The sequence below is a fragment of the Carlito syrichta genome, unplaced genomic scaffold (genome assembly GCF_000164805.1).
Source record: "Carlito syrichta isolate Samal-C Ts95f unplaced genomic scaffold, Tarsius_syrichta-2.0.1 Scaffold316501, whole genome shotgun sequence".
Classification (NCBI taxonomy): Eukaryota; Metazoa; Chordata; class Mammalia; order Primates; family Tarsiidae; genus Carlito; species Carlito syrichta.
In genome coordinates this window covers 1087424-1113013 of record NW_007260597.1, presented here as the reverse complement: position 1 = coordinate 1113013, position 25590 = coordinate 1087424, and the positions used below count along the sequence as shown (strand labels likewise).

General features: G+C 36.6%; 1 pseudogene; it reads left to right on the top strand.

Annotated features, from left to right (window-relative positions):
- The first annotated feature begins 108 nt into the window (after nt 1–108).
- Nucleotides 109–24768, top strand: LOC103277180 (annotated as a pseudogene).
- The last annotated feature ends 822 nt before the right edge of the window (nt 24769–25590 follow it).

Sequence of the window (25590 nt, the reverse complement as noted above, 5' to 3'; positions counted from 1 at the left end):
ATTATCAATTGAGCGCTTATTCTTTTCCTACCCTGGAAAGTATTTTTGAAATCATTTAACTCTGTATCACAGGCTATGATTATCCTCATCCTACAGGTATGGCCGTGAATGGAGGAGGAGTGGCTCTCTGTAGAAGAAATGAAAGCCAGGTGGTGGAGGGTAGTAAATGCCCTAAGCAATTAGCATCTCCATGCTTCTCCTTCAGTTCTTTTAACCAAAGGACCTTACAAGGAACAGAAAGAAGGTACTTTAGGATTTCTCAGGGTGAAGAAAGTTAAAAGAGCATGGATATAGAAGATATAAATTGTGAAAGGGAGCAGAAGAGGTGAACTCTAATAATGAGTTATGAGACAAGCTGACAAGATCTGAGAGTCTAAGATGAGAAGAAGGAAAAGGAATACAAAGAAACAAACAAAAAACCCTCGAGGAAGTGCTGTATACTGCAAATCGCCTCAGAACAAAATCTATTTCAAAAGTGAACATGAAGAAAAATTGAAGGAGCTTAAGACAAGATTGTGACAGAAAACAGAGGGAAGGATAGCATGTGAAATGAAGAGGCTTCATATGTTTCCATAGGCAAACTATGTGAAGCGGCGAATCTGCTATCATGTAGGGTTTCCATTAGCAAGCGTTGAACTTTTGGGGATAGCTCCATGTCCTGGTTCCTCAAAATCTGACTGGATTTTTAACTTTCAAAGTTGAAGGATACAGTGGTTGCCTGGGAAACAACCTACTCATCGAGTACATTGGGAAAAGCTAATGCACCAAGCTGTTCTTAGGGTCTTGGTTTGAGGGCCATAACAGTATGGCTACCCCAGGCATGCTGTTAACCAAGCCATGATTCCAACACAGTATAGTGTGTTTGGAGGGTGGGAATGGACAGGGGCAACATCTGTCCATACCACTCATCTAGATTTAAAAAAAAAAAGAAGAAGAAAAAAGAAGTCATATGGATTTTCACATGGGACCAAAAAGTAGCTTCTGTCAAAATCACAGGAGGCTTTGTACCTAGAATTAAATGCAGAAGAAAAAAGCTTGCTGACAGTAGAATTAGCCACATTGAAGCATCCAGGGGGTATAGATACCAACACATCAAACAGTTGGTCTTAATGATCCATTAAAACCAAACAGAGCTGCCCTTAATAGCTTCTTGTGATACTAACTCTTTGGCAAAAAGGTGGGAATATGATGTCCTTAAAAAGTAAATCAGGATGTAATTTAGTGTTGTGAAGTGAAAGAAAGTAATTCTAGTACATGAATGGTAGGATTTATATTATCTCTATAAGCTACAAAATATTGATATTACTGAAACTGGAGTTAAAAAGAAAAGAAAAAATTATCTCTTTAAAGGCCGCCTTTGTGTTACAGAGTCTGTTACCAAGTGAAATCAGCAATTATTATGAGAAGGATTTACTTACTTTCCCTTTACGCATAGTTTGCTTTCTCCTCTGATGTCTGAATGGCCATGAATTTCAAAGTGTTTATTGTTTTTCTGTACATCTGCCTTGGATTTAGGGAATCACCAGCGCCTTGCAGCAAGTGTTCATAATTAGTAGCATTGTGGTTCTGATATTCATTCATGCTCAGGTCATCCCTAGACTGAATTTGTTTCATCATGTAGCTACTTAGTCAATTTGTCAAGGAATGGATCAATTCATTTAAAAAAGAAAACAAACAGACTAGAAGTTGGCACACAATTACCTCTATCAAATAAACTTAATCAATCAACAAATATTTACTGAGGTCTCACTTTGTGACTTGCTGGGCCTGGAAATATAATTGAGAACTTACTGTCTAATGTGGGAGAAAGAGAAGAAAAAAAATGTTTAAGTAATAATAACTATCTGTATTTAGTGGAAAATGTTATAAAATAAACAGGGTGCTAGGAAGTAATAGAAAGGTAATTCATAAATCCATTCAGTTGTAAATGACTGGCACTAGGAATAATAATAGTTCCCGAGATGTGTGCTTTTTAATTGGGTCAAAAGTCTTAATGTAAAGAAGTGGCATTTTTATAGTTTAGTGGTTCTTGAAGTTGTTTAAGTGTTGAACCACCTGGAAGTTGTAGTGTTCCCTTCAGAGCATAATGAAAGATCATTACATTAATGTATATAGCTAGCACAAACTTATATAATTTAGTTAAGTTTATGGAACTTGGGGATGTTCAATTTAATTAAATATTCATGCAAGAAACCAACTCTTAAAAAAGATCACAATGGTGAGCAAACACCTCCCTAAAAACAAAACCACTGTACATTAGATGCATCAATTTCCAATTCTTCTGCCAAAATTTACTACAATTAAAACATAGACAGATGCAAAAGATTTAGGAACATTTTATGGGAGGGGAAAAGATCCTTAAAATCGAAAAAAAAAAATTACTCATTGCTTGTCTTTTCCTGCTCTGTTCTTCCTTCCACAAATTGAGAGTATTTCCTATGCAACACTTTTATAACATTGACTTTTATGGTAGAATCTCAGTTACCAAACATGGCTTCTTATACTCCTGAAATCGTTTTTACTAACCACTCAGTTCTGCCAGTGTGCAAACAGATCTATAGCACTGTATTACTTTGAAGTGTATAGCTTTACTGTAGGGTGTTAAAGGACTTTCATAGGAATTCAGATTCAAACAAATTTTAATACATTTGGCACTATTTGAGTTTCAGTTCCAAAATTTCACATACATTTTGGAATGTAATCAGAGTCTCAGAGGTTGATTTATAGTGTACTCTGCAAAATGGTGCTTTTATTGAACATATCTTGCTCGTTCCTTTCTTTTATATACAGTGAGATACTTGTAAGGAGCTACTTCTTTTAATAGGTTCCCTTGTATAACCTGGCAATGCTGCCTAAATGTAGCATCTTTTAGCCATACTTGGAGAGCCAAGATCTATTGAATTGTCATTATTTTATATATATATGAATATATGAAGTTAGCATTGGTTTTTTTGTGTGTTTATATATTATCTGTTAATAATGCTTCACAAAGACCTTTTACCTTTTTTGGAGTGCCAGGTATCGGAATTTTAATGAAAAAGAAAATCAATTATTGTGGGGCAACACAGAAAGCTCTTAGTTTGCAAATGATAATCTCCCTCTTAACATCTTAACAGTAACAGATATGCTCTGATAATGAAATTCTCAGGACTGCTTGGAAACAGAAGCACGTCTTCCGGCTCTTTCCGCCAATTTTCCTCATGTATCTGCCATTGAATCTGATGGCTTTTGCAGTCGCTGGTTCCTTGGTGATTAGCTCCAGATAACAGAAAAAATACCTGCACATAAAATTTCTGAAGCAGCTCACTTTTATGTCCGTCTTTAGTAAATAAACTCTTCAGATGCCCACCTCTAAATATCTTGACCAGAGATTCTTGATCATCCTTAGGATATTACTTTTACTCTTTCTGGAATGTCTACGATTTCTGTGGGTACTTTCAAACCAATAAGGAAGAACTTTGAACAGTAAGCACAATACCTTGGTTATTATCAATCATAACACTGTGTAAACGGCCTCATCAAAACTATTTATAAGCATCTAAATTGTAGAGCAATTAGTAAGATTGATCATTTGTTTATATTTGTTCATTCAAGTTTAGCTTTTCAAAATATAGATTCTTCAGGCTTATGAGTTTTCATAATTTGTGAAACCAGTCTAATCCTGAGAAAAAAAATAAGCTAATCAGAACCTTAGAGCTATGCAAGTAAATTATAGTACATAAAGTGTCATAAATTTCAAGATCAGACATAAAGTACCTATTGTCAAACATACAACCATAAAATCCATTTTTTAAATTTTTTATTTTATTTTAAAATTGTGGAGTACAATTCAGGGTTAGGTATAAAATCTTCATTGTGCAGGTACCCTTGTTGATGAGGTGTGCCCCCATTTCCCAGGCAGTTTCCCACTACTGTCAATCCCATCTCCCCCATCCCCCTACACCTCCACCCTCTGCAGTTTTCCGCTACTGTCAATCCTTTTCTTATAGTATTGCGATAGTTGTTCAAGGTCCACTTATGAGTGAGAACACGTGATACTCAGCTCTTTGTTTCTGTGAAAGATCACTCAGTATTATAGACCCTAATTCCATCCAGGTTGCTATGAAGTTTGAGATTTTGTTCTTTATGGCTGCATAATATTCCATTGTGTATATGTACCACATTTATTTTTTATCCAGTCTTCTTTTGATGGGCAGCACAGTTGGTTCCACATTCTTGCTATTGTGAACAATACTGTGATAAACATATGTGTGCAGGTAACTTTTTCATAGAGTGATTTGAGTTCCTCTGAGTATATTCCCAAAAGGGGAATTGCTGGGTCAAAATGAAGGTTGATTTAAGATCTTTTAGGAATTGTCACACTGATTTTTACAGAGGTTGTACTAGTTTACACTCCTACCAACAGTGTAGAAGTGTTCCCTTTTCACCACATTCTCTCTAGCATTGTTATTTTTTGAGTTATTGATGATGGCCATTCTGATTGGAGTTAGGTGGTATCTCAGTATAGTTTTAATTTGCATTTCTTTGATGACTAGTGAGTCTGAACATTTTTTCATGTATCTGTTGGCTGCTCATATGTCTTCTTTTGAGAAGTGTCTATTATATCTCTTGCCCACTTTGTAATGGGGCTGTTTGTTTTTTTCTTTAAAGCACATTTGAGTTCCCTGTAGATACTAGATGTTAGGTCTTTGTCAGACATAGATTTGGCAAATAATTTTTCCCAGTCTGTGGGCTGTCTCCCTGCTCTCTTGATGGTTTCTTTGGCTTTGCAGAAGTTTGTCAATTTGATAAGGTCCCATTTGCCTATCTTATGATCTTATGGCATGGCCACTTGGGGTTTTGATCAGGAATTGGTTGCCAGTTCCAATTTCCTTAAGAGTGTCTCTTGCATTTTCTAAAGTTCTTATAGTTTGAGGTTTTATGTTTAGGTCTCTGATCCATTTAGCATTAATTTTTGTGTATGGGAATAGATAGGGGTCCTGTTTCAATCTTCTGCATATGGTCAGTCAGTTTTCCCAGCACCATTTACTGAAAAGGTTCTCCTCTCCCCAGCGTTTGGTGGTGGAGGTTTTGTTGAAGATGAGTTGGTTGAGAAATTCAGGTTTTGCTTCTGGAGTCTCAATTCTATTCCATTGGTCTATATGCCTGTTCTTGTACCAATACCAGGCTGTTTTGATTATTGTAGCCTTATAGTAAAGTTTAGTCTGGAAGTGTGATACCTCCTGCTTTGTTTCTTTTGCTAAGGATTGTTTTGGCTATTTGCGGTCGTTTATGTTTCCATATGAATTCCTGTGTTGTTGTTTCTAGGTTCGAGAAGAATGTTGCTGGTAATTTGATGGGTATTGCCTTGAACCTGTAATTGCTTTAGGTAGAATGGACATCTTAACAATGTTGATTCTTCCAGTCCATGAGCATGGAATATTTTTCCAAGTGTTTGTGTCATCTTTGATTTCTTTGAGCAGTGATTTGTAGTTTTCATTGTAAAGGTCTTTCATGTCTCTGGTTAAGAAGATGCCAAGGTATTTCATTTTTTTTGTGTGTGGCTATTGTGAATGGAATTGTGCTTTTTATTTGGGTTTCTGTTTCTTTATTATTGGTGTATAGAAATACAATTGTCTTTTGTACATTTATTTTATACCCTGATCTTTCCCAAAGTCCTTCATTAGTGCAAGGAGGTTTTTGACAGATTCTCTTAGATTTTTGTGGTATACAATCATGTCATCTGCAAAGAGGGGAAACTTGATTTCCTCTTTTCTTATTCTTATATGCCTTGTCTTCTCTGATTCCTCTAGCTAGAACTTTCAAAACTATGTTGAACAGGAGGCAGTGAGAGTGGGAATTCTTGTCTTGTTCCAGTTTTCAGGGGAAATAGTTTCAATTTCTGTCTGTTTAGCAGTATGCTGGCTGTGGATTTCTTGTAGATGGCTCTTATTGTTTTGAGGTATGTTCCATCTATGCCTAGATGTTCAAGGGTTTTTATCAAGAAGTGGTGCTGGATTTTATCAAAAGCTTTTTCTGCATTTAATGATATAATCATGTATTTTTTGTTTTTACGTCTGTTGATGTATTTAATTATGTTTATGTTCTTACGAATGTTGAATCAGCCTTGTATTCCAGGGATGAAGCCTACCTGGTCATAGTGGATGATTTTTGATATGTATTATTGAATCCAGTTTGCTAGGATCTTGTTGAGAATTTTAGCATCTATGTTCATCAAGGATATTGGCTGGTAATCCTCTTTCATTGTAGGATCTTTACCTTGCTTGGGTATTAACGTGATATTATCTTCATGAAATGATTTGGGGAGAGTTCCATCTTTCTCAATAGCCTGGAATACTTTCAATAGGATTGATATCATTTCCTCCTTGTATGTTTTGTAGAATTCTGCTGGAAAACCATCTGGTCCAGGGCTTTTATTTGTAGGTAGTTTTCTTATGACATAGTCAATTTCCTGAATTGTTATTCATCTATTTAGGGTCTCAATTTCTTCTTGTCTCAACCTTGGGAGGTTGTGTGATGTCAGAAAGTCCTCCATTTCCTTTAGGTTTTCAAGTTTATTTCCATACAAGTGTACATAGTAGTCTCTGATAATCTTTTGTATTTCTTCAAGGTCAGTTGTGACTTCATCTTTTGTGTCTCTGATTGAGTTTATTTGGGCTTTTTCTCTCTTTTTCTTGGTCAGTCTAGCTAGGGGACCATCAATCTTGTTTATCCTTTCAAAGAACCAGTTTTTTGTCTCGTTAATTTTTTTGTATTATCTTTTTGTCTCCTATGTCCTGGATTTGGGCTTTTATTTTGGTGATCTGGATTCTTCTGCTGAAGTTAGGGTTTTGGTGGTCTTGCTTTTCCAGCTTCCTTAGCTGTCTTATTAGGCTGTTAATTTGTGATCTTTCCATTTTCTTCATCTGTGTTTGTAGAGATATGAAGTCCCCTCTTACTACTACTTTCATGGCATCTCAGAGGTTTTGGTAAGATGTTTCTTCATTTTCATTTGTTTCCAGGTATCTTTTAATCTCTGTTTTCATTTCCATGTTGATTCTGGAATTGCTTAGCATCATACTGTTTAGTGTTCATGTTTTTGTGGGTTTTGGGGGAATTTTGTTGGTGTTGATATGTATTTTTATTCCACTGTGGTCTGAGTGGCAGAATTTTAATCTTATGAAATTTGTTTATGCTTTATTTATGGCCAAGGATGTGGTCGATCTTAGAGTACATTCCATGTGATGATGAGTAGAAAGTATATTCTGTGGTCATTGGGTAGAGTGTCCTGCAGGTATCAATTAAGTCCATTTGGTCAAGTGTCACCTTTAGGTTCCAGATCTGCTTGTTGATATTTTGTCTTGATGATCTATCAAGAGTTGTGAGTGGGGTATTAAAGTCCCAGCTATGATAGTGTTAGAGTCAATATCTTTTTTAAGTTTGCTTAGAAGCTGCTTTATGAAAGTAGGTGCTCATATGTTGGGTGCATATATGTTTAGGATGGATATTTTGCATTGATGGATTGAACATATTATCATTAAATAGTGACCTTCTGTATCTTCTTAAAGTTTTGATAGCTTAAAGGGTATTTTGTCTGATATTAAGATTGCAACTCCTGCTTTCTTTTGTGTTCTGTTTACCTGAAATTTTGCTTCTCATCCTCTTTGAGTCTGTGAGTGTCTTTTCTGGTGAGATGAATCTCTTGGAGACAATATATTGTTGCCTCATGATATTTTATCCATTTTGCCATTCTATGTCTTTTCAGTGGTGCATTTAGTCCATTCACATTCAGGCTAATTACTGAAATGTGAGAGTTTATCCCTGTCATGAGTTTCTCATAGAGTTGTTGTTGTTCCTGTTTGTTTGTTGTCTTTATTTTGATTTTTGGGTTGATTCATGCGTGTTTTCAATTTTTTTACCTGCATTCTTGTGAAAAATGTTGTCATTTATTTCCCCCTTTCTTCTGTGCTTAATAATGTCTTAAGTGTTTCTTATAGAGCTGGTCTAGAGGCAGCTTAAGTTCTTAGGGATTGAATGTCTGGGAAAGATTTTAATTCTCCCTCACTGATGAAGTTTGGTTTAGCTGGGTAGGTTATTCTTGTTTAAAATTGTTTATCTTTGAGAACTTTGAAGATTGGACTCCAAGCTCTCCTAGCCTGAAGTGTATCTGTAGATAAATCTGCTGCTATTCTAATTGGTCTTCTCTGGTAGGTAGTCTGATCTTTTTCTTGTGCTGCCTTTAGGATTTTTTTTTATACCTACTTCGTTTAGGTGAATTACTATGTGTCTAGGAGTTGGTCTTCTTATTTGTTGTCTTGCAGAGGTTCTCTGAATCTCTTGTGTTTGAATGGTCACATCCCTAATAAGATGAGGGAAGTTTTCTTGGATAATTTCAAAGAATGTTTGTTTCAGGGTGGTCTCTGTCTCTTTATCTGCCTCAGAAATTCCAATTAATCTTAGGTTCAGCCTCTTGAAATAATTGCTCATCTCTTGAAGGTTTTGTTCTGTCTTTTTACGCTTCTTTTCTATGTTTTTGACAGTTTGGGTTAGTTCTATATTTTGGTTCTCAAGCTCTGAGATTCTTTCTTCTGCTTGGTTAATTCTGCTTTCCATGCTTATCAGTTTGCTATTTACTTCATTCACAGTATTCGTCACTGCTGTTATCTCAGTTATCAACTCCTTCCTATTTTCCTTTTATCTCTCTTCAATTCTTTTTATTCTCTCTATTGATGTGTTGATATCTGTTTTTGTAGTCTGGGGTCTTCATTGTTTGCATTCCGAAGTTTGTTTTCTCAGTGTCTGAACTCCCAGTGGTCTGTGCGAGACCCATATTCTTCTTTTGGTTTCTCTTCATTTGTGTAGATTTTCCTCCCTCCCACCTTTTTTCTCCCCTTTTTAAATTCTGTTGTTCAGTGATGGCAGGGTTGCTTTTACTTCTGTTTGCTCAATCTCCTATTCTTCCTTATGTGGATCCTCTGACTTTGTTCAATTCTGAAGCTGGACTGTGGGTTGGGAGTTGTACTTTTTGTAGTTTTGAGATTTAGTTGAGGGAGGAGCTGTGATTCAAAATCTATCTGCAGATCCCAGTATCCACTGACAGTTATATTGGCACCCTGGAACCCACTTCCCCCTGCCTTATAATCTGTCCATGCAGTGAGGGTGTATAGGTTTGCTCCCTGGAAGCCAAATTAGGTAAGAAAAGGGAAAAAAATGGAAAAAGGAAGGAGTGGGGCAGAGGAAGGTGGAGAGAGAGAAGAGTAAGAGGGAAAACAGACAGATGTACCAACTAACAAATGAAAAGAGACACAAAAACAGAAAGGAGTGGAAAAAAAAAAAACCTAAAACATACAGATAATCATACAAGCACACAGTCCAAGAAAACCCTGTCTATTGATGTTCTCTTCCCATACACAAACAGGAAATCTAAAGAATAGGAAAAAAATCAGTAAAATAACAGAAACAATGTAACCATGAAAACATTATCAAAAACAGAAAGAAAGAGAAAAAAACTAAAACAAAAACCAAACAAAAATGAGCAAAGTAAAAAGACAAAAAATAAAAATAAAAACAAGGAACCAAACTTGATTTGAGGTTGTTCCTGTAAGTCCAACGTCCTTTCAGTTCTGATCTCTAACCCTACCCCTCTGCTCTCAACACAGTCAGATGCCCTAGGCCTATTTCAGCTTGCTGCCTGTCAAATCTGCCACTCAGATCTGACCTGTCTGTGTCTGATCCAGCATGGGGGAGGGGGTTCTGTCTCTCCCAGTTTAATGAGATTACCTTAGGCCCCAAGTTGTAGGGTGGGTGGAGGTGGGCGGGGCAATGCAGGTCTCTGCCTGGTCCTGGGACAGAGAAAATGGCTGTGGTTGGCATCTCCTCACTAGACATGGGGCACCTCTCTGGCTTTCCTGGATCTTCTCTCTCCACTGATCAGATCTGGGGCTCCAGCTGATCCACTATAACAGGTGATAGTGTGGGCCTGGTGTCAGGCAATGAGAATCAGCTGGATTCTGCAGGCTCTTCTCAGGAGAGTCCTGCAAGCAGCAGATGGTCTTGTACGTGCAGTATTCCTGTCTCAGGGCCGTCTCAGGCCCCGGGGAAGGCTACCGCCACCACTTCCTGCTAATGTCTGCCAAAATTCATGTTATAAAGTACATATGAATAAACATCCAAGAGGAGGTATATTTCTTTTTTAATGTCAGTTTTCTTTTTTTTGGCAAATGATAATTGTATATATTATGGGGTACAATGTGGAGAGTCAATCAGGTTAATTAACTTATCCATCACCTCACCAGTTTATAATTTTGTTGTGGTGAGAACACTGTATATGGTGATAGTTAGGAGTTCAGTTTCATTATTCTGCATGTGTAGCTAGTTTTCCCAGCATCATTTGCTAAATATGAATTTCTTTCCCCAGTGTTTGTTATCAAAGACTTTGTTGAAAATGAGTTGGTTGAGGAACTGTGGTTTTATTTCTGGATTCTCCATCCTGTTTCATTGGTATTTGTGTTGATCCCTGTACCAATTTGATGCTGTCTTGGTTACTACAGTCTTACAATAATCTTTTAAGTCTAGAAGTGTGATGCCAAAGAGGTATATTTTAGAAAGCATATAATACTGCTTTCATGGTAATGCTATTAGTGTCTGATCATTTTATAAAAATAAAATCATTTGGTTCATAATTATTTTTTAAGTACTTACAAGTATGTATTAAAAAACAAAGTTTTTCATTTTCTAAACTCAGAGCATTAGCCTCAGTTCAAAAGTAATGTTCAAAACAGTTCAAAAACAGAAAGAAAGAGAAAAAAACTAAAACTAAAAACAAACAAAAATGAGCAAAGTAAACAGACAAAAAATAAAAATAAAAACAAGGAACTAAAGTTGATTTGATGTTGTTCCTGTAAGTCCAACGTCCTTTCAGTACTTATAAGTATGTGCTATGCTAATGTATTAAAAATTGAATATTGATTAATTTACTTATTCAGGATTTTTTTTTTTTTTTTACAATGTGTTCTAAGTCAGGCACTTTCCTAGGTGCTTTAAATATAACACTGGGGGGAAAAGAAAACTTATAAAAAATAATGACGAACATTATGCATTTCTTCTTATTATTTTAAACAAACAAATAAATTAAAACAAAAATGCACAATGCCATTAGATTCAACAAATTGATATTAGCAATGGGATAAACCAAAACCCAATAACTTCTGAAAGCAAATTCAGGTAACATTTTTTAGGAACCTACTGGGCAACATGGTCTGAGCTAATTATTATCACATTGCTTTTGAAAAGTAGGCCCTAACTCCACTTTAGAGAATGGAGGCTTAAAATGATCATTATTTAAAGTTATAAAACTGCATTTGGAAAGACTTCTAATTTTCCTACCTCTAGTATTTCTCCTCTTCACTTTTTCACTTTTTAAGTTGTGAAATGTGTTGTACATACAGAGACTACACAAAGCATTCATGTAGTTTAAAGAATAATAAAACAGACACAGGTCTACATCACCTGGTGAAGAAATAGAATATTACTCATACTTAAAAGTCCCTTGTACTTCTTCTTATTCATGTGTCTCTCATGCAACCAATTTGAGGTAAGTGCTGCCTGAGTTGGGTTGACCAAATAGTTTTACCACTTACATATGAATTCCTAAATATAATATGCTTCATTTTGGAAAGTTGACTTGCAAATACAAGTCTATCCATGTTCAAGGAAAGGCAATATTGCCACTGTTAGGTTAAGGCTTCCTGGAGAATATAAGGTGCAGGAAAATTTTGAGTAAGGAATCTGCTTTTATTTTTCCTAAGTTTAGAAGAGCTCAGTGTGGAGCAGTGGATGAAATAAGGAGCGGTTTGGGAGATGTAATACTCACCCAGGCAGAACCATAGGACGGTCCAGGAACTGGACATCCAGATAACATATCATTCAAGAATAATTGTCTATATGTGCTTTTTTGGTGTTCAGAATGTTCTTTTTTGAAATGATTCTCTTCTTGTTTCATGAATACAATATCCTCATTTATTTTTAAAAACATTTTAATTTTTTTCTATGTTGTCTGTTTCCTCCACACTACTTTATTTTTTTTTTTTCTGTTTTGTTTGTTTGTTTATTGCTCTGGTATCTAGTGTCAATTTTAGAAGTTCTCCTCAAATATCTGAAATCTTTGGGATCTGTTCTAAGATAAGATTTAGAACTTAGAAAGCTGGTTGGAGGTTTTGAGCAATATGAGTGGGGCATTTCAACATTGAGCTTTATTATATGGTGGTGAGTGGGTCCAACATAAGAATCTTTAAATTGTTCTTCCTGAGCGGTTCAGATTCAATAGTCTATTATTCGCAGGGTTATGGCTGCTAATTTTCCTAGAGTTCAGTGCAGGAAGAGATTGGGGTTCTCAGCATTCAACATTTTAGTATATGCTGGCCATGTGGCTGCTTAATCTTCTTGCTTGGGATCTACCTATTGCTCTCAGTTGAATTTTTGTTACCCTCTGTTTTAACATCTCTAAGTGACAAATCTCTAGTATTTTGCTAGAATGGGAAAATTGCTATCTCCCAGGGATGAAGTAGAGAGGAAATGCAGGTATTCATCTGCTTCTCAAACAGATTTTACCCACTTTTTTCTCCTCATTTTATTCATTAATCCTATTCCCTTCTCCACTCTGTTTCATCCATACTTCCCAGAGATCTGCTTTTTAAAAAGAGTATGTGGTATGAACTGGTGTGGCTCTCAACTCACTTCTTTGCCAGCTTTGGATTCAGCCTTCACTTGTCTGCTAAAGTAGTCACTGTTCGTTTATCTGCTTTCCACTTTCTAAACCTGTGTATTTTATTGCTATGTTCTCCTCTTGTTTTTGTTTCTGTGTATTTTATTTTTATTAAGATAATTTATTAACATTCTCATGGTTTGTCAGGAGAATGTGAAATAATTTCGTATTTTCATATCTACCATCTTAACATAGTGGATCTTATCAGTTGCCTGATAAGATCCCACTATGTGTAAAGACCTCTGCAAGGTGTGGTAATCAGCACTAAAATGTTTAAGGCATAATCTCTATTCTCAAGGGATTTATTGCATAGATAAGGAAGAAAATCTTTCTCATACATACAATAAGACAACACTCCTAAGTTAAGGTAGTGTATAAGCAATGTCCTAATTATTATTATTTTTTCTTTTTTTCATTTTGGAATACAGTGTGTGATAAGGAGAGTCTAGGATGTGTTGCAAATAATGATTTGGGACTGGGCGCGGTGGCTCAAGTCTATAATCTCAGCACTTTGGGAAGCCAAGGCAAGAAAATTGCCTGAGCACAGGGGTTCAAGACCAGCTTGGGCAACTTGGTGAGACCTTGTCTCTAAAATAAATAAATAAATAAATGAATAAATAAATAAATAAGCTGGGCGTGGTAGCACATGCCTGTAGTTCCAGTTACTTGGAAGGCTGAGGTGGAAGGATCGCTGGAGCCCAGTAGGTTGAGGCTGCGGTGGCCTCTGAGCATGCCACTGAACTCCAGCCTGGGTGACGGAGTGAGATTCCAACTCAAAAAAATGTTGATTTGGAAATGGGACAAATGTAGAACAAAGTGAGGTCAGACAGACTGTTCGAATCTCAGCACTGCCAAAGGGACTTGGGCAAGTTACCTAAACTCTGAGTCTATATCCTGATGCAAACATGGCTAGAATAATAACGTCCCCTGGACATGTTATGGACCAATAATGAAACTGTTTTTAAAGTGTCTATATATAGCACTTGGCTCAAATAATGTTAGCTACCCTCTGGATTGCTATAAATAGCCGAGGAAGGAAGGAAGGAAGGAGGTAAAGGGGAAATTTGGGAAGGAGAGGGAAAAAATGGAAAGAAGGAAAGTCTTCATATCAGACTACTTATGTTTTTATTTAATGAAACTTCATTTTTAAAACCACCCCTTATCATTCTCAGAAAGGAGCAAAGAGCCAATATTGTATTTTAATGTCTCATTTTTGAGGAAAAAAAAAAGGAAACCAAGTCCAGGATATGACTGTCTTTGGCACAAGATCCTGGAAGTGTAAACAGATGTAAGTCAACATTTATGAGCTGGGATAAAACTGTAAATATCCTGACTCTAGGAGCAAAGCGGTCATATGCTAGTACTAATCCTTGTTTACCCTTGAGGAGCAACAAGGGATCACATGCAAAGGAGGAAAGAGATTTTAAAAATCACTGTCTTCTGTCATTTAAACTTTAGCACTTTATTCATTAACCAGGCCTCTTGTAATATTATTTTGAAAAGTAATTCTCTCAGAAAGACCTCTTCATATGAATGAGAGATTAGGACCAGTGTACCCAAATCCTGAGCATTCGTGTATCAAAATACTTTTTCTGCAAGAAATGACTTCCTAGGTAATTTTTTTTCACAGTAATTATTGTTTCAAGCCGCAGCGGTGTGGAAGTTTTCCCTGTGGATACAGGTAAGATAGTTTCTAAATTCCTAGCGCTTGAAATGGCTGATTGTTCTCTTTAGGGTAGGGGAGGGACATTCAGGTTGGCTTGGTGTTGGAATTTAAAGAGCAGTTTTAATATCTCACACACAAAATAGACAGGCTAGCTTTGTTGTTCCTTGTGGTGGTAGTTTTGTCTAAGCCAAGGACAGTTGAATCTGGTCCCACAGTCTCCACCAACTGGCTGAAGGAAATTAATAAACTACTTTTTGACATGGCTCAAAGTCCACATATGCATATGTGAATTTCTTATTAAGATCTCTTGCTTTGTATGGCATGTTCTTTCAGAAAACATCAGAAATACATTTTTCTAGTTAACAGGTTTGCTTGAAATTTTGCAGCTTGAAGATGTAACATGAACTCACATCATTTTTTTTCTTTTCTTTCCTTTATCTTTTCTTTCCTCTTCCTGTAGAATTCATCTCTTTCTGTCTTATGTTTCATCTTTCTTTAAAAGATGACTTCCTTTTCGATTTTGAGGTTTCTTTGACTTCTCAATGAAGAGTAGAGAAAGAGTCAAACTGTAGAGGTCCCACAGGACAGCAACCAGAAACAGACCGCACACACTCTAGAAACAGAAGGGGCCACACCACAAGGAAGGCACAGAAGAAGCCTGGTCTGCATGACGACGCTGGAGAAGCACTGGGGTGTAAAACACTAGTAGTCTGTCTGGGGAGTATTTCATTTCTCTGGAAATATCCATACAGAACAAATAAAGTGGATAAAACTAGATAATTTTGGAAATTATTGTGGGTGTTCTTGAAAGTTTATAAAGGACTTTCAGAAGCCTTGAGATTTTCTCTGAAGAGGGCAAGAAAATCAAGCCATATGATTTGTAAATCATTTCTCCCATTCTGTGGGTTGCTTTTCACTTCCTTGATGGTATGCTTTGAAACACAGAAGTTTTTAGTTTTGATAGAGTCCAATGTATCTTTTGGGGGAGTAGCTTATGCTTTTGGTATCTAGGAAGACTTTGTCTACCTAAGGTCACAAAGATGTGCACCTATATTTTCTTCTAAGAGTTTTATCATTTTAGATTTTATATTTAGGGCTATGATTCATTTTCTGTTAATTTTTACTGTGGTGTGAGAAAGGGTTCCAATTTCATTTTTTTTCACATGTGGATAACCAGTAGTTCCAGCACTATTTGTTGAGTGACCATTCTTTTTCCATGGAATTGCCCTGGAACCTTGTCGAAATCATTTGGCAATGTAAATGTGAGGTTTTATTTCTGTACTTTAAATTCTAGCCCATTGATCTCTATGTATATCATTATTCCAGTTCCCTACTGTTTTGGTTGCTGTTAGTTTTTCATCTTCTCAAAATTTCGCAGTTTTTCCTAATTGTGTCTTAATTTGCTGTATGCACTTAGAACAATTTTTAGAACTTTTAATCCCGCGCCTTTGGGAAGCTGAGGTGAGTGGATTGCCTGAGCCCGCGGGTTTTCATCTCTACAATAAATCAAAAAATCAGCCGGGCGTGGTAGCGCATGCCTGTAATTCTGGCTACTCGAAGGCTGAGGCGGAAGGAGAGCGGAGCCCAGTGGCCACTGCACTCCAGTCTGGGCGACCGAATGAGACTCCAACTCAAAAAAAAAAAAAAAAAAAAAATTTTAAATAACTTTTTAAAAGTAAATTTTAATATTTTAACCAGTTGTAATTGTTTCTCTGAGGAGAGGGTCCATCGCGCTCTTTAATCCACCATTCCAGAAGTCATCCCCCATTTCATGGACCAGGTAATGAGGGAACAAAAGAAATAAAAGCACTCACTGAAAGAAATAGAAGAAAAAAACCAGTCTCACTCTGTCGCCCAGACCGGAGTGCAGTGGCCTCTCCCGGCCACCGCAGCCTCGACCCGCTGGGCTCCGGCGATCCCTCCGTCTCAGTCTTCCAAGTAGCTGGAACTACAGGCGCGCGCTACCACGCCCGGCTGATTTTTTGATTTATTGTAGAGATGAAGCCTCACCAAGTAGCCCCGGCGGGTCGCGAACCCTCGGGCTCAGGCAATCCACTCACCTCCGCCTCTCAAAGGTGCGGGATTACAGGAAAAATTCACTCAACTCTGAAAGCCCATGAAAAACAAAGCGTACAAAATCTAATGTAGGTTTCAGAGGATTAGAGTAATATCGTTAATGACTGAATTTATATACATACATATATAATTTTAACAAAGCACAGATCTGCATTTAATGCCTATATAATATGACCATCAAAATATAATAAAACTAGAAATAAGTAAGAAAATAGAAGTAAGCAAAAAAAAAAAAAAAAAAATCAACCCTTGGAGTTCATCTCTTTTATATAACTGTTAAATTACAGAAGAATTCAAAGCTAAAAAATACCAAATCGGTACTTTAAAATGATAATAAAAGTACTTCATATCAAAGTTAAGACATATGGCTAAAGTGACATTCAGAGGAAAATTTTATGCACCAAACATATATAAATATACAGACTAATATGAAAGTTAGTGAATTAAGCATTTAACTCAAGAGGGGCAAATAAGCCTTTTGAAAAAGGGAAGTAAATAGAGATAAAAGCAGAAAATATTGAATTAGAAATGCAATGAAGTAAATAGATTGAAAGATCAGGAACTCAGTCTTTTCATATACCAATAAAATAGTCAAATCAATCTCTAACTATACCAATCAAGAATAAAAGAAAAAATCAAGAGGGAAAAGTGGAAATGATCACACGTAAGGATGAAATTAAAATAAATATGAGAGTGATTTTTTAAACTCAAAGAACACTTAAAAAACTTAACGGAGTTCATTTTTTTTTGTAAACATGAGGTAACAATATTGATTCAAACATTATAGAAAAGAAAATAATAATTTTGAAAACACTCTCTAGAAGCTTATTCCAGAGATACCAGAAAATATCCCAGTACATTATTTTAAATTATCAGAGAACATATGTCTGATACTTTTTAAACTGTTGCAGAGAGTGATACAAGAAGTAAAATATCCAAATCCTTTGTTTCAAAACCTAACAGAGATAGCTTCCTGTATTAGTTCTTAATTACTGCCATGACAAATTACCACAGATTTAGTGACTTTAAACAATATAAATTTATTATCTCACTGTTCTGCTCAGAAGTCTTAAAAATCAGGGTAAATCAAGATGTTGGCAGAGTGCTATTTCTTTTTAAAGGTTTTAGGAGGTAGTCCATTTCCTTGCTCATTTGGGTTGATGGCAGAATTCAATTTCCTGTAGTTATAGAGCTGAAGCTTCCATTTCCTTGCTAGCTGGCAGCTGAGCATCTAGAAACTGCCTACTACCTGCATGCTTTGGTTGGTGGCTTCCTTCCTCTATATGTAAAGCCAGTAATTGTGTCAAATCTCTCTTATATTTTAAATCTCTCCAACCACTTTCTTCAACCTCACTCTGAATTTAGTCAAGAAAGGGACTCTGCCTTGAAAGGCTTGTGTGATTAGATTGGGCCCACTCAGCTAAACCAGGTTTATCTCTCCATCTCAAGAAAAATAACCTTAACCACCTTTGCATAACTATGCAAAGCTCTTTTTCCCATGTAAAATAACGTATTCAAAGATTCTAGAGATTTGGATATTTTTGCAGAAGCTACTGTTTATCCCACCGTATCACCACCAAAAAACATAAAATAAGTTATAGACTAGTCTCATTTTTGAATATTAATACAATATTAATAACTAAAAGCATTAGCAAATAAAATTTAGTAACATGGTAAAAATGAAAGAATGATAGCAATTGGCTAAATGTGATCACCTCAAAATTCGACTGTGATTTAAAACTGCAACATATAAACCAACACATTTTTTTAATGTTTAAAATTCCTTGTCAATCCCATGAAATATTAAGAAAAAGGAGAAAATTATTAAGGAAAAAGACTGGTGACAGAAACTCTCTAAAACTTGGGAGCTTTATCTTTGGATCTCTCCATGTCAATGGCTCATAATGTTAAATAACATGGAACACTTAATACATGCCCCACCACCTAACAACCTCATAAGGTAAACAGTAGTATTCCTCCATTTAACAGAAGTAACCAAGGCTCCATACACTAGATAACTTGCCCACAAACCCTTAGCTGGAGGCTTTCCTACCATCAAGTGTCTGTTCTACTACCTCACCATGTTCACAGCAGCCACCACCATCACCGCCACCACTATTGCTATCACTACCACCACCACAGTTGGGCCTATAAATTGACACTCCACTTCTAAAAGCCTTTTGGACACTTAGAAATAGAAAATAGATCAACAGTTCAATTTTAGGGGCTAAAAGAGAGGGTTTTTATACCTTCTTCCTCAACCCTGTGTTTTTACAAATTAGAAAAAGATTTAAGATCCAAAAAGAACTTACCAAGATTTGCATCGAATTTGAAATAGCATCTAGACCACAACCTGGCCACCCAGGCTGTTCCTATTATGCTATTTTTATTGTTTTGGGTGGAGCAGGAAAGAAACACAGAAAACTTACCTCCAAAATTCACAATATTCCAAGCAATATGAGATTCTGTTATCCCTTCTGGCTGCTATGGTGTCTTTGGAACTTGGGATGTTTGCATGTGCTTTCTTTTTCTTTAATGACTTGCCAACCCAGTTGTACTTGACTCATCTCTGCTTGCTGTCCTGCTCCTTGTCCTTTGGTCATTGTATAATGCATCAGATCACTATCAGAACTTGGAAAAAAAGGGCAAAACTAAATTCACCACTCTGGGAATTGTTATAATCCTTGAGGGGCTCAACTTCTACGGAAGACTCTTTTTCTCCCTGTGTCTTCACATTGTCATTCTTCAGTAGATGAACATATAATTCAATACCCAGACCCCAAATTTAAGGTTTTCATCCTGACTTTCCAGTCTACTATGAGCTATTTCTTTTCCAAACCCTGTTTAATGAATATTTGCTATATGCCAGATATTGAGCCAAATGTTTCTGTATACCCTAATCTACTTATTCTCCCAACAGTCCATTGAAGAAAGTTTTCAGATGCAGAGATAACAAAATTAGAAAGGGTCATAATATTAAAAAGACCACAGTTATAGTCATTACCATTTCTTGGGAATATACAATGGAACAAAGACCTTGCCAAAGGTTTTTTTATGTATTAACTAATGAAATTTCCAGACAACTCCACAAGGTAATACTAGTATCATCTCTAATTTATAGATAAGAAAAATGTGGTACAAGCAGCTCAAGAAACATGTTTGAGGACAAACATTTATTTAACAAATATTGGCATCAGGTTTTGAAGACAGGCAGTAAGAGACAGAGCTTGGCTCTTAATTGCTATAATTAAGTGTCCAGGATCACACAGCAGATACAAAAAAATAGTAATAGAGAAACAATCCAAATGTCCATCAAAGGAAAATGGATAAACAAAATGTGGTGTATCCATACAGTAGAATATTACCCAGAAATAAAAAGAAATCATTGCTATACGCTAGCATATCTAAGTGAGAGAAGCCAGTCACAGAGGACCACACATTGTTTGAATGCATTTATATGAAATGTTCAGGAAAGGCAAATATGTAAAGATAGAAAGCAAATTAGTGGTTACTAGGGCTGAGGAGGAAAAGGGGTTGAAGTGAAATAGGGAGTGACTACTAACAGGCTTGAGCTTTTTTGGGTGGTAAAGAAAATGTTCTCAAATTGATTATGGCATGGTTGCACAACTCTGAGAATATACAAAAACCGTTGAACCGACTCTTCTAAATGGACAAATTATATGGTATGTGAACTCTGTATGAATACATTTGCTTGTAAAAGGGGACTAGAATGTCAAATCTAGACTTTCAAATTTCAAACCTTTGCTTTATCCACTATGTCTTACTGGCCATCACTACTTAGCACCACATTATGCTACTAGTTAGCTTTCCTTTATTGGGTCATCTCTTCATTGTCTGTAGACTACTACAGGGCAAGAACTGTGTAGTAATTATCTTTTTCCCATCAAATCCCAAAAGGCCTATTCTGGCGGTGTTAGTGCCCAAATCATCTCAATACATTATCTGTTGAATGATTAAAACAAGATATTCCCAAATGAGGTGATTCTAGCCTAACAAAATATGCCAGTTCCCGAAAAGTTGAGTGAGATTTTAATCTTAAATTGAATATTTAAATATTATAGTGTGCTTAATATTTAGAAGAATCTGTCAGCTAGCTCTATCTTAGAGCGAATGGCCATCTGCCACACTTTTATTTTTGGAAAACTGATTTTTTGTTCTTTTTGTGTATACTTATTGAGATTTCCTTACAGCGGGATACATTTTAAATGTTCTTGTCTATTAAAAGTTGATTTGGTGTATTGGTACAGCGCTGGAGACTCTATATAGGGAAATGTGAACTTGTTAAAAGTGTTTTTGACATTTACTGTCATAATACTCTAAGTGGATTTCATCTCAACATTTCCATTAACTGGTGGTAATAACGTGTAATAAAAATAACAAATGATTAGAACATTAAAAAAGGGAATAAGCAACTATGTGTATTGTGCACACGATTCTGCAGCAGTTTTCAAGAATTTGTGCTATCAAGGAATCATATATTAAAATGTAGGAAGGCAGTATTTGTAAGTATTAATGTGTGCTCTCCATACCTCCCCACTAACTACTAAATTCTCTCAGTTATACCATAAGGGCCTTCCTTACCTTCCTATTTCTCTTAATGGCAATCACTTAGTGCATCACAGAAGATCTTGATATATTCATGGAGACAATGAATTAAAAAAGGAAACTGGGAAGGAAAAAAGGAAAGAGGGAGACACTGTTCTGACTGTAGGGGAGTGAAATCATTTCCACGGAGAAAACAAGGATATTTCCCAAACCATCCCTTCTGCCACTACCCAGATAGGATTATTCACCAACTTTCTGAACATCGAATTTGAGAAAATGCTGGTTGAGTCAGTGTCCTCAGAGATTCTGCTCTATGCATTCTGCCCCTACCCACCATTCTAGCTTGTGTAGATGTCAACACTTTCACTGAGGAAGTCATTCTCCTACTGTATCAGTGTACTAGGGCTGCTGAAACAAAGTACCACAGATTGTGTGGCTTAGACAAAATATATTTATGTCTCACAGTTATGGAGGCCAAAAGTCCAAGATCAAGGTATTAGCAGGGTTGGTCCTATGAGGAAGAGATCTGTTCCAGTCCTCTCTTTTTGGCTTGTAGGTAAATGACTTCTCCCCATCTTTCTACATCGTTTTCCTTCTGTACATTTCTGTGTCCAATCTTCGTCTTCCTATAAAGACTCCAGTCAATTTGGATTAGGTCTCATCCTAACGAATTTACGTTAACTTGATTCCCTCTGTAACGACATTATCTCCAAATATGGTCACATTCTGAGGTACCTGGGATTTGAATTTTAATATATGTATTTGGAACAGAGAGCACAATTCAATCCATAAAACCTACAGAAAATGGTAATAAATATTAAAACATTCTTGTATTAGTGTGTAGCATTTTCTAGATTACAAATCATTCTCATATAGCCTCATATATGCAGAATTGTTATAGGACTGCCAGTTTGGTATGTCCAGTGAGCAGCAACAGACCAATACACGGACAGCAGGTTTGCAGCAGAGAAAGAGTTTAATCATCACAAAGCACAAAGTGAAGACATGGGAGGAGTTCTCAAGCTTCAAGTTTGTTTCACGGAGGGGTTCTGGGCAAGAGTCTTTAAGGGGAATTATGAAGGGCAAGCAGCTGGAAAATTGGGGGTCATTGACTGGTTGGCGCATGGGGAATGAAATCATCAGAATGTGGCAACTGCATTCTTTCATGAGTCCAGCTTCTTCCTAGGCCTACAGACCTGCTCGTGTCCATAGTCTTGTTTATATACAGAACATAGATAGGCTCAAACAGAAAGCTTATCATCTCATAGTATCTTAGATTTTATCTACCAAATAGAAAAAGTACAAGAGTCTTGTGACAAGGCCTATGCTATCCTGGAAGCAGCCACTAGGTACAAGAAGGTCCCAAAGGGCAAGCTGACTTAATGATTGCTGCTATAAGCATGGTTGAACTTTATAGGTATTTTTCCCCCTTAAACAATTTTATAAAATTTTCTTGCGGATGGTTGCAGTATTTAACTTGGACAAATTCAAGTGTATGTCTTAAATTCTGTTGGAGGGAGAGGGAGAGGGAAGGGGCGAGTCAATGAACAATGAATGGAATATTTGAGAGGTGTGACATGCAAACCCTATAGCCTTTCTAAACCTCCCAATTTCCAAGCTTTCTTGGTGCAAATATTATGTCACATTAAGTGATATTAAAGTATTTAAGATACATATTTTGGTACAAAGTGACCCCCAGAGGCAATTAAATTTTATCTGAGTCCCAGCTAAAGAAAGAGAAAACAATTTCAATGCTGGCAGGAAAATCTGAGTGGATTGAATATACCATGAGATGAAATATATGACTTTCTAAGGGTTTGTGGAAGATAATGTTTTTTAAGGTGGTAGTTGCATCCTAACTGACTATAGAATAAATACTTTATTTTCATCTTATTCACCTCACTCTTTTGAGTTGGTTGATACAAACTTTCTGCGTTTGCTTTTTTTAGTGGGTTTATATTATGTGTTTTAACTGCATAGCAAAATTATAATTTTAAAGCATTCGCAAATTATATATCTAATAAAGGACTTGTGTATAATATGCAAAGAACACTTACAATGCAATAATTATAAAACAAATATCCAATTTAGAAATGAATAAAAAATTCATCTTTGATGTTCTTTCTAAAATCTCATAGCTCAAATTTAATCATGAGAGAAAAACATCAGACACACCCAGACAGCGGAAATATTCTACAGGATTCCTGGCTAGTACCCCTTAAGGCTATCTACGGTCTATATCTGATCAGCTGAGGTGGTTCAGCAGCAAAAGGACAGCGGCCTCATCCTATTGGTGTGTCCATTTAACAGAAGAAAATGGAAATGAAGAGCCAGAGAAAACCTTCCCCAACACTGAGACTAATGGTGAAACACCCTGCAGAGGATACGGAAGAGGAACAAGCATTGAAAAGATCTAGAAACACTGATGAGATGGTTGAATCGCACATTCTACTTCAGAGCAAGTGTGTTGAGATAGTGACTGGAAAAGGAGGCAAGAATATTAAGGTTCTCCATACAGACTACAATGCCAGTGTTTCAGTCCCAGACAGCAGTGGCCCTGAGCACATATTGAGTATCAGTGCTGATATTGAAACAATGGGAGAAATTCTGAAGAAAATCATCCCTACCTTGAAAGAGGGTCTGCAGTTGCCATCACCCAATGCAACCAGCCAGGTTCCCCTCGAATCTGATACTGTGGAATGCTTAAATTACCAACACTATAAAGGAAGTGATTTTGACTGCGAGTTGAGACTGTTGATTCATCAGAGACTGGCAGGAGGAGTTATTAGGGTCAAAGGTGCTAAAATCAAAGAACTTCGAGAGAACACTCAAATAATCAAGCTTTTTCAGGAATGCTGTCCTCGTTCCACTGACAGAGTTGTTCTTATTAGAGTAAAACCTGATAGGGTTGTAAAGTGCATAAAGATCATATTTGATCTTATATCTGAGTCTCCCATCAAAGAATGTGCACAACTTTATGATACCATTTTTTATGATGAAACCTATGACTATACTGGTTTTACAATAATATTAGATGGTCGCTGTGGGTGTCCAGTGTGATTTCCGATGCGGGGAAGCCGTAATTTTGACAGAATGCCTCCTGGTCAGGGTGGGCATCCTATGCCTCCTTCTAGAATAATCTAGAGATTATGATGATATGAGTCCTCATCGAGGACCACCACCACCTCCTTCCTCCTGGACGAGTTGGCCAGGGTGGTAGCAGATCTCAGAATCTTTCTCTTCTACCACCACCACCTAGAGGAGGAGATCTAATGGCCTGTGATAGAAGAGGACGACCAGGAGACCGTTACTGTTCATTCAGTGCTGATGAAACTTGGGACTGTGCAGTAAATACACAGAGCCCATCAGAATGGCAGATGGGTTATGAACCACAGGTGACTCTGAATATGATTATCCCTATGCAGGGGGTCGTGGCTCATATGGTGATCTTGGTGGGCCTATTATTACTACTCAAGTAACTATTCGCAAAGATTTGGCTGGATCTATAATTGGCAAATGTGGCCAGTGGATTAAACAAATCTATCAGGAGTCGACAACTTTGGTCAAAATGGATGAACCTTTAGAAGGATCTGAAGATTGGATCATTGCCGTTACAGGAACACAGTACTGGATATAGAATGCACAGTGTTTGCTGCTGAGCAGTGTGCAGATGTTGAAGGATTCTAAAGCAAGATATTTTTTCTCTTTTATAGTATGAAGCAGTATTCTGGAAAGCTTTTCTAAGACTAGTGGAGAACTGAAGGAGTCCTGCGTCTTTTTTTTTTTTTTTAATCTGCTTCTGTTTAAAATGCCAGCATTCCTCTGCTTCATAGGTGTTCTGCATTTGAGATGTAGTGAAATCTTTGCTGTTCATCAGATGTAACATTTTAGTTCTTTACAAACAGGTTTGGTGGGGAAGGGAAGGGTGTGCAAAAACTAATACTGAAATTTTGAAACAGCAGCAGAATGAGTGGATTTTATTTTTGATCATTGTTGGTGGTTTGAAAAAACTCCCCTCAAGTAATTATTGTGAACATCTTGCTTTGTGGTCACTGTAACATTTGGAGGGTGGGACAGAGAAGAAAAATAACAATAGTTCACATGTCCCTGGCATCTGTTCAGAGCAGTGTGCAGAATGTAATGCTCTTTTGTAAGAAATGTTTTATGATTTTTAAAATAAATTTAGTGAACCTTAGAAAAAAACTATGTAGGTTTTATAGGCTATACAAAACAATAAAAGACTGAGAAACTGACATAGACCAAAGGAGACTTAGTGAACATGACAGCACCAAGCATTGTGGTACCCTAGGTTGAGCCCTGAACAAAAAGACAAAATTAATGGAAAAACTCTTGCGATACCAATAACGTCTAGAGTTTAGTTAATTGTAGAATATCAGTGTCAGTTTCATGGTTGTGACAAATGTATCAACTTTATATAAGATGTAAATAATGGGGGAAACTGGGTAAAAGGTATACAGGAAATCTCTGTACTATCTTTGTAACTTTTTGTAAATCTAAAATTGTCCCCAAATAAAGTTTA